This window comes from Vigna unguiculata, chromosome 7 (assembly GCF_037176805.1).
Source record: "Vigna unguiculata cultivar grain cowpea cultivar isolate G323 ecotype 2 chromosome 7, ASM3717680v1, whole genome shotgun sequence".
Lineage (NCBI taxonomy): Eukaryota > Viridiplantae > Streptophyta > Magnoliopsida > Fabales > Fabaceae > Vigna > Vigna unguiculata.
Window position 1 is genome coordinate 9,043,149 of NC_140798.1, and position 10,643 is coordinate 9,053,791.

Sequence of the window (10,643 nt, forward strand, 5' to 3'; positions counted from 1 at the left end):
GTATCAATGTTTTTTAACCTTAAAAAACATCTTCATCGTAGTGGGTGGTATTTGCATAATTCAACATTGAGTGTAGAGATTACACGTAGCCTAATAATATCCCTGTCCCTCCCATCCCTGTATTCTATCCTCATCAACTACTGCTATGTTGTGTACATAATTATCATTCATAATTGTTCCTGTTTCTTTGCATGCAAATGCAGACCACGACCATCTCTTTATTGCATGGAAAATCCCCTCCTTCCGCTTCAAAAAATTAACTTTTTGTTTCCATGTGATGCATCAACCAGGATAGAATAATTGCAACCATGTCCACTTTTATATTATTTCTTTTTTTAATATACCTTTTACACAATTAAGTATGTATAGCTGGATCCAGTAATTACAATTGAATACACTTTTTTTTGTTTAGAACATAACAATTTAAATATTATGATGTAAGTGTGATTTGTCTACCTAATTTTTTTTTAGAAAAAATTGGTGTTTCTTATAATAATTTATTAAATAAGAATTAAACTATGACTTAATTCATTTGACTCACATTGTAGGATAATTAATACAACATTTATAACTGTTTGGTATAAAATGTTGGTTCTAAACAATCACCGACAGGTTATATTAGTTTATGATTTGATAGTAAGTCTATAACATGGTTTAAAGGCAATTACTATATCCAAGATATTATTAGTTTTCAAGTTTGTAATTTCTATCACAATTTTGTTTTTAAAGTTTATGAGATTTGAAAAATTAGGTATATTTAAATTGTTTTTAATTTCGACTCTTAACATTAACACAAAATACTTTTTATGTATGTTATTTAGTCTTTTTTACATTTGTTGTTGTATCATACGGGTCGAATATTACTAATTTTAATGAAATAATATAGAATAGATAATAAAATTGCATTAATTTTAATTGTTTTTCAAAATGCGGGAAAAAATTTAAACATTCATTAAACTCGTATACTTGAAATCCATAATTTTTCATTAATCATTACAAGTTGATAAACCAATTGAAATATTGTTTACAAAAAAAAAAAGAAAATAGTCAAATAAAAACTTTCCCAAAATAGTCCCTCTCCGACTCTATACCTCACCAGCACCACCTGCAACATCATCTGTTCTCGTGTAATGAATTACACGATCATCACCAAACACAAGCAAATAGGGTGAGCTAACATATAAACACACACACACACACACATACACACACACACACACACACACACACACACACATATATATATATATATATATATATATATATATATAATTACAAATCAATGTACACACACACCACTCATCAGAGAACATTATCATTTGATTTTATAAACCATGGCCACCACCATGTTTATCCATGTTCTACATCTTTGAAATGATAACCTTAAGATATTCTTGCTACCTCCACCTACAAGTCACAACTTGTAGAACACATGACAAAAATCATACTATGGACCACACTCCGCAACGCTAGGTGGAGTTCCCAATACAAAACACAGTTTGTACTCTCGACACAAGATAAGCAGATCATTGGCCACAACCTGTGATATCTCAATCGAGTGAAGACCCTCCGTACGAGCCACAACTCGCACATTTACATCGGTAACAGACACCATTCTGAGCCACAACTCAAGGAATGTCTAGTGTTCATCCTCTATCCCGAGTCACAACTCAAGGAATGCCACGTGTTTACCCTCCATCCCGAACCACAACTCAAGGAATGCTTCAGCAAAGTCCATCCTTAAGGTATCATTCAAAGCCTTATAGACTATGCACATCCAAAGAAACAAGTCACAAGTTGTGTAAAACTTTAAATCTCCTTTTGCACATGAAACCATTATTCCAAGCATACTATACAAATACTTGACCATGAACACAGGATATATATGCTTCCACAAACCTACCCGCTCGTGATCTTGCCTCTATGAACCTCCCCGCTCGTAGTCCAACTCTACGGACCTCCCCGCTCGTAGTCTAACACACGTGATCCAACAACTCTGAACATCCTCGCTCGCAATAGCCCTCAAGTGTTAGCACAGAACATGTGAACCTCTCCGCTTGTATCCTCACACGAGTACATCATAATATGAACGTCATCGCTCATATTATCACATGTTCAACACCAGTCATGAACCTACCCGCTCATGACACCGTCAAGCATCTCCTTATCTAAGCCCAACATCACAAACACGCAAAACAAAAGCAAACATAACGACATTCTAGCGTAGACCGCCTAGCGGAACTCTCTCGTCGCTAGGCGCCAAACAGATTCTAGAGCCATTTTTTAAGGCTATCGCCTAGCAATTCGCAACTCACCGCCAATCGCCACTCGCTCCAAGGACATCCCTGGTACTTCTATCACTTGGCGGCCTTCCCCGCGCCACCAGACACTATACTAATAACGTTTCAACTATTGGTTTAGCACCTCAAAACATTTTTATATCCTCAAACAGTCCATGCATAAGTCCAGTTTACTATTCTAGAGGTTTATATTTAGCAACTTCATTCAAGATTACACTCCAACATATTATATAGTTCAATAATATAAATTCGTAGTATGCATAACCATGTACTCTCATGCCAACACTTAAGTGAAACCAAAATCATCATGTTCTCATAATTGCCCAAAACTCATCATGATCATGTAACACTCGGTCATAGTGATATCATCAATAGTGGCCTTTTCACACACTTATAACATCATACATTTGGACTAACATATATAGATTTATATATTCAACATGGCTCAACAAGTAATACAAAAAATATACTCATCAATCACATATATATATATATATATATATATATATATATATATATATATATATATATATACACACACACACACACACATTCACCAATGAAGGTCATACCAACACTTAAGCATTCATTACTAATCATACTCTTAGGGCATTCAAACCAACAATCATGAGTAACATATATCTTTATCTACATACCTCAAATTCAAATCTCCACCGTTCAAATTAAAGAACATGTTATGGATCTCCTGTTAAAATTTCACCTAAATCCGATAGTTAACGAATCGAGAAACGTAGTTTTACGAAAACTATGCAGACTAGAAAAATCGTAGTCGCCCAGTGAAACAAGACCAGAGACCTAACGTCTAGTGGTAGGAAACCACTGCCCGACAATCCTTATTACACAAAAAATCTGAGAAACAATGTTTTTCATGAAAAATATAGTTATTCCACACTTCCAAAGCATCTAAATACGTGATCTACTGATGTAATTTATAAAGCACACGTACAAAGAGATTTCATAACTCCTCAAAACACCAAAACATGTCATAGAAATCAACCACAATTGCAGAATTAGGAAAGTTCAGTTCGCGTTGCCTTGCAATTTCGACCCTGCCGTTAGGCAGTTCATCACCAACCCAGAAAAACAGCACAGGATTCATGCATCGCCTAGCGGACCTTCAATGATGCCAGGCGATTTCTTGAAAAATTCCAGAAATGCATAAATATAGTACATTTTGATCAAGCACATGCATCACAGTCACACATTGTGCTACGAAAACAATCACAAAATAAGTATGCACATAAAGGAGCTCCCTTAACCGTGTTCATCAAAAGGGTACCTTCTTACCTTAATTTCACTCCCTTAACCATGTCCATCAAAAGGGTACCTCCTTACCTTAATTCCACTCTTATTTTCACTTTGCAGCCTTTTCTTGAATTCACTTCATTACAAATAGGATTATATTATCAATTATCATGGTCAAGTATTTTATTAAAAATAATAAACAATTAAATCAACACACAATTGGCATACAGAAGACTCTAACCCAAAATAATACTAGTACTATTCCACGTCATAAACCCTAGCATTAAATTTCATAAAGGTTCTCGCTACTCACATATATTAAATAATCATTTATTTAATTATTTAAATTTATCGAGTCTTACAGTTGTAGCTTAGACATATTGCAGAAGACATAAGTTTACGTATGTCGCATTTACATTTATAACATACGTAAGTTTATGTCTGTCACAACAACAATAGACGTAAACTTTTTATATATTTTTTTTCTCATATCTGCACCAAATTTCTTTGTCTTATTCATTTCCTTCTCCATCTTCTTCTTCTCATTCTCATTCTTCTCCTCCTTCTATTCCTTTTTCTTCTTTTTCTCCTTTTCTTCTTCATCTTCTCCCTCTTCTTCTTCATCTAATAAACCTAAAATTACATAAATATAAAATATTAGTAAATCTAAAATTAATCAAACATTTAATATAAACCAAAATTCATAAAACTCACATTCAATATAAATAAAGAGTACATTCATGAAAAAACTAATTAAGTTTCCCCTAAAACAGCTATGCACCTATGTTGTAGGACAAAGGATATGAAACTAACCTCAATAGAGAAAAAAATATTCGGAGAGGAAGAAGTTTCTCAAAGCTCCACACATATAAATGCCTTCAAACACACCTTTTAGTCTGAAATGGAAGCCCTAACACCACTCACAAAGTTCACCACCATCAACAGTGTTGTTCGAGCAAGAGAGAAAGTGTAAATTGTTTTGCGCTACAAGTATTTTAAAGTAGTTCTACGTCTGACCCTATAGGTCAGTCATAAATTTCAAAATTTACGTCTAATCCATATAAACCACATGTAAATTTACGTCTGGCCAATGAGTAAACAAATGTAAATTTATGTATGACCTATATAAGTCAAAAATAAATTTACGTTTGACCTATAGGTCAGACATAAATTTTGACAAATTAATTACAAAATTGTCATCACGTATTTCTTATGTTTGATTCCTACGGGACATAAATTACAACAATATGGAAGGTTATTATTGTGTTAGTGTAAGTGATATGAGACTATTAGGGTATCAAAACAAGTCACCAATCAAAGACTATGGGAATTTTAAAGGAGTTTTACATCTGACCCATATAAGTCAGACATAAATTTACGTTTGGCCAATGAGTAAACAAATGTAAATTTATGTATGACCTATATAAGTTAGACATAAATTTACGTTTGGCCTATATGTGACATCCCGGTCGAACATTTATAATAATTAGAATAGGAAAAAGTATGAAATCACATTTATAATAATTTCTTTTCCCAGAACGCGGGAAAATTTACAACATTTATTATACTGTAATAAATCAAAATCCACAAACTATGATTGTCGATTACGAACTCCGAGTCTCATCACATAGTATACTATTCTCTCATAACCAACCAGTTCCCTTTCTTACGCCCCAACGCCTCCTAGGAAGAACAAACAACAACCCTTACCTGTTCACCAAAACCCAGTAAGAGCATTACTTTCCTTAGGACTTACAAGCAACCACCCTTCCCTACTCACCAAAACCCGGCAAGAGCACAACCCTTACTTGTTCACCAAAACCCGGTAAGAGCGTCGCTTTTCCTAAGACTCCCAAGCCATAATCCTTAATCCTCGACTTCCAAATCTTCCTCTGGACGCCTCTTGATTCTACACCCTTTGATGATACATTGATCGATCCTTGCTGCCACGAATGTCTACTTGCCCCTCTAACTACAGGCCACCACCTAATAGTCCACACGCGGGAATACATTTTCAAGTGCCACGATCTGTGACATCAAGTGGAGTTCCCTAATATGAACCGCAGTCTATATTTTTCCCAAGACTACCAAACTCGTCGGATAACTCCGAGGAGGGCAATCTTCTGGAACCCATCCGTACGAGCCACGATCTCGCACACTCCACTGGACTTCCAAAACCACCAGGCTACAACCTCGAGTGGCCACGTGTTATCCCAATTAGAGTTGTCAAAATGGGTTGGAACCTGCGAGCCAACCCAGCTCACCACGGGTTCGGGTCGGGTTGGGTTGAAATTCTTTTACAAATTTCAATACGGGTTGATTTTTGACCCGACTCATTTAGAACCCGGCTCAACCGGGTTGAACCCGTGGTGAGCCGGGTTGGTGAGCCAACCCGTACATAAAAGGGTCACCCAAGTGTTTTTTATTTTTTTATTAAGTTGGGCTTTATATTTGGGTCATGTTAGGTTGTCTTTTTATCCAACACAAATAATTTTTATTTTTTTTATTTTGGTTTGTATTTTGATTGTATTAAAGTTTATTTAGATTTTAATTAGAATTACAATTTAGTTTTGACTGAAAAAAAAATAAAATAATAATATTTTTTTAATTAAGTGAACTCGTGAGCCAACCTATTTAACTCGCCAACCCGTGGTGGGTCGGGCTGGGTTCAAATTTTTTTGGCTCGTTAAAAAGTGAGTCGGGTTGGGTTGGCTCACTAAATCATCAACCCGTGGTGGGTCGAGCCGGGTCGGGTCTGGTTAACCGTTTTGACAGCTTTAACCCCAATACAAATTACACTCCTAACTAGGCCTCTAGCAAAGCATCACATCAAGACCTCCATCCAATGTTATGTAGAATCCCTCGCGTAATTCATCATTGCATCCAAAACTGCCTAGCACAACATCCATGTCGGTAGGTTAACTCGCATTCTAGACCACCTAGCAGAACACTTGGCACCATCAGGCGCCAACCCACTGGATTTTGGTCCAATCCCAGTTCTACAACATACCACCTAGCGGGAGCACTTCTGTCGCCAAGCGCAAACTCTCAGGTTTTACTCTAGAATTCACTTTATGGCCTATCTCCTAGCGATTTACACCGTTTCGCCAAATGCCACACCAGTAATTGGTAATTTACTAGTATTTGGCACTCTAGAATAGGTTCCATTGAACCTATTTACATAAGACACTCAGTTCACGCAAAACATGCATTCATGACAAGTAAATACACTTTCATATCATTAAGTTCAACTCAACTACACAATATCACATGGTCATAGATCAAACACAACCATATTCTTGCTTTTATACATCCAGGAGAATCATAATAAATCCACATAAAACCATCAAAACAAAGTGTTATACCCAACACACAATCCTGGACAACCAAACAATATACAAACCAAGAAGAACACATAACTATTATCCCAAAATATCGCACGGACAATAAAATAGTAATAATGATAATAATAAAAAACAACAACAACAATTATGATAATAATAATAATAAAACAAAACAATAAAAATAATAATAATAATAATAAAATAAAATGAAACAATAATAATAAATCAATAATACTAATAAGATAAAATAATAATAATAAGAATAATAAAATAAAACAATAATAACGATAATAAAATCATAAATAAAATAAAACAATGAAAATAATAACAAAAATAATAAAATAATAATAAAATAAATAATAAAAATAATAAAAATAATAAAAATAGTAATAAAAATAATAATAAAAATAATAATAGTAATAACACAAAATTTTAAAAGTAAAAATAATAATAAAATAAAATAAAATAATAATAATAAAACAGTAATACTCATAAAATAAAAGAATAATAAAAAAATAATAATATTGATAAAATAAAGCATTAATAATAAAACAATAATAATGATATCAACAAAACAAAACAATGATAATAATAACAATAATAATAAAATAATAGTAAAATAAAATAATAATAAAATAAAATTTATAATAATAATAATAATAAAATAATAATAACAATAGTTATAATAATAATAATAATAATAAATAATAATCATAAGTGTGTCGTATATAGAAGAAAAGCTCTAAACATCACACTAAGTCAAAAAGAAGAATCATAATAATCATAGCAGTGATGGGTTCACAAAGACAACTCAATACAATGGAAACAACAAGCACACGCATACTCTCTCTAAAATCACATACAACAAACATCAAGAAGTTAAACGATACAAGAATTTGGTTCAGGAGAAGGCTTTCATGCATCATTATATAATGCAATTGAATATAATATCATTAAAACAGGGAATGACAGCTCCCCCAACCTGAAATTTCGGCTCCAAAAGTACTCTTAGAATCCTTCCTTACACCATAATTGATCTCCCATTTGATCTCCACCCTTACGAACTCCTTCCAGCCTTCTAACACTATCCTAAGTTTTGTTTTTAGAGTTTTAAAACTCTCTTTTGGTAGTCACACGAAAATGCCTTCCCAAGAGCATCACTCTCCTCCCTCTCATTCATTATTAGCCTTATTAATTCTCCCTCAATTACCCAAAACGAAAATATTATTCCATGCCTCTTTGGTTTCTTTGATGACAACTATGGTTTTCTAAGTTTTTCCTAACATTGCAGAACCAAAAAAATAATAAAATGCAAATAAGTCAAGGCTAAATTGTGCTAGTCAAGGTTCAAACCTACCCTAACTCAATTACCAAACAATTGCACAACCATTCAACCAATTCATGTTCGTGATAATTTCTACACCTTTAGGATTATATTATCATGCACCATGGTCAAATATATTATTAAAATAATAAAACAATTAAATTAATACACTAATGAGATACACAAGGCTCAAACCTAAGTCCTCTCATAATAATGAAGTACTCTTAACCACTTGAGCTACCATTACTCATTGTCTTCTATGTCCATATTAATGAACTTAGGGGTTCCCGTCCTTACATTTATTAAATAAATATTTATTTATTTTTCTTAGGTCTTATACTATAGGTCAAACGTAAATTTTTGACAAATTAATTACAAAATTGACATCGCATATTTCTTATGTTTGATATGTAAAAAAATTAAGGATCTTTAGAATTTAAGATTCTCACACGATAAAACTTAATAGAGCACTAACATTGATCCATGGGTGATCCTCTGAATATACATTCTTCAATTTGTAATTTTTGTGTGCTCTTTAACCACCATTTCCCAATCTATCTCTTTGCCTTTCTTTTCTCTTCTCACACGTTCGTGATGGGTTACTGTGAAAAGAACCTTATGGCCAAAGACAGAACCCCAATCTCTTTTATAAACCAACGTCCATCAAGTTGGTTTTTATTTTATTATCACTTCCCATAATAATAATAATCAATAAGTCTTTAAATTTTATTAAATCACAATTGGGCCATCATAATATTTCAAATAAGTCACTAATAGAATTAATTTGTCAATTAATTCTAACATTCTCTCACTTGACTCATATGATGTCATAACATTATGTGATTTAATACATAAACATAATGTGCATTAAAAGACCTTGCATAAATTGGTTTCATCATTATTCATACTTAAAGATACATAAATAATAAGAGTCATGGCTATCACACATCATTCGGTCGACATGATCCCTTCCATGTACTACTATATCATCCTTTTCTCCTTAATATGACCTTAAAACGAGAAGTCCATAATGAGTTCAAACATAATGTCATTTTTAGAAAGTAATAACATAACATAATTTTTTTTCTTCATCATAATTTGCATGCATAAACATAAAGAAGAAAATACAAATTTCAGAAATGTATACATTAGGGAGCTCAAAGTGTCACATAAACATTAATAACATTAACAATCAACATTTAGCATTCACTAATAGACATAATGTCCATATTCTTTACATGGCCAGCATACAATTTGGGTGGTAACCCTTTTGTTAAAGGGTCAGCAATCATAATATTTGTGCTAATATGTTCTATTGACACTTTACGTTTCTGAACTTATTCTTTAACGACAAAGTATTTCAACTCTATATGCTTAGCACCTTTGGAATACTTGTCGTTTTTAGAAAAGAAGACTGTTGCGGAATTATCACAATAAATTTTCAGCGGCTTGGAAATACTGTCGACTACTCCAAGTCCTGAAATAAAGTTTCGCAACCAATTAGCTTGAACTGTGGCCTCAAAGCATGCCACAAATTCAGCTTCCATGGTGGATGCAGCAATGACAGACTGCTTCGAACTTTTCCATGAAATCGCTCCTCCGGCTAAAAGATACACATAACCAAATGTAGACTTTCTTGTATCCACACAGCCCGGTAAAGTCTGAATATGTATAACCTACCACCTCAAGGTGATCAGATTTTCTATAAGTAAGCATGTGATTCTTTGTTCTTGGTAAGTATCTTAAAACTTTCTTTGCAGCTTTCAAATGCTCTAGTCTTGGATTACTTTGGTATCTACCAAGCATACCAACTGCAAAGCTAATATCTGGCCTCGTACATGTTTGAGCATACATCAAACTCCTAACAACAGATGCATAAGGGATATTTTCCATTTGTTTCCGTTCCAAATCATTCTTTGGACATTGCATGAGACTAAACTTGTCTCCTTTCTATATTGGAACAGAAGATACTGAACATTTATCCATTCTGAATCTCTCTAAAACTTTATTAATAATATGCATTCTGAGACAAACATAACAGTCCTTGTGATCTATCATGGAATATTTCTATTCCTATCACATAGTATGCATCACCCATATCTTTCATTTCAAAGTTATTAGAGAAAAACCTCTTAGTCTCACTTAATAGACCAAGATCATTAGTCGCAAGCAAGATATCATCAACATATAGAATAAAAAATATAAACTTACTCTCATTGACCTTCAGATATATACACCGATCAACGGTGTTTTCCTTAAATCCAAAGGACACAATAGTATCATTGAACTTTAGATACCATTGCCGAGAAGCTTGCTTAAGTCCATATATCGATCTCTTAAGTTTACACACCATGTGTTCCTTTCCTTCTTCAGCGAACCCCATCGGTTGGTCCATATAGACATCCTCTT

At 33.5% G+C, this 10,643-nt stretch overlaps 1 pseudogene; it reads right to left on the bottom strand.

Annotated features, from left to right (window-relative positions):
- Positions 1-9,433: 9,433 nt before the first annotated feature.
- On the bottom strand, positions 9,434-10,220 carry LOC146884593 (secreted RxLR effector protein 161 pseudogene; annotated as a pseudogene).
- Positions 10,221-10,643: the final 423 nt, after the last annotated feature.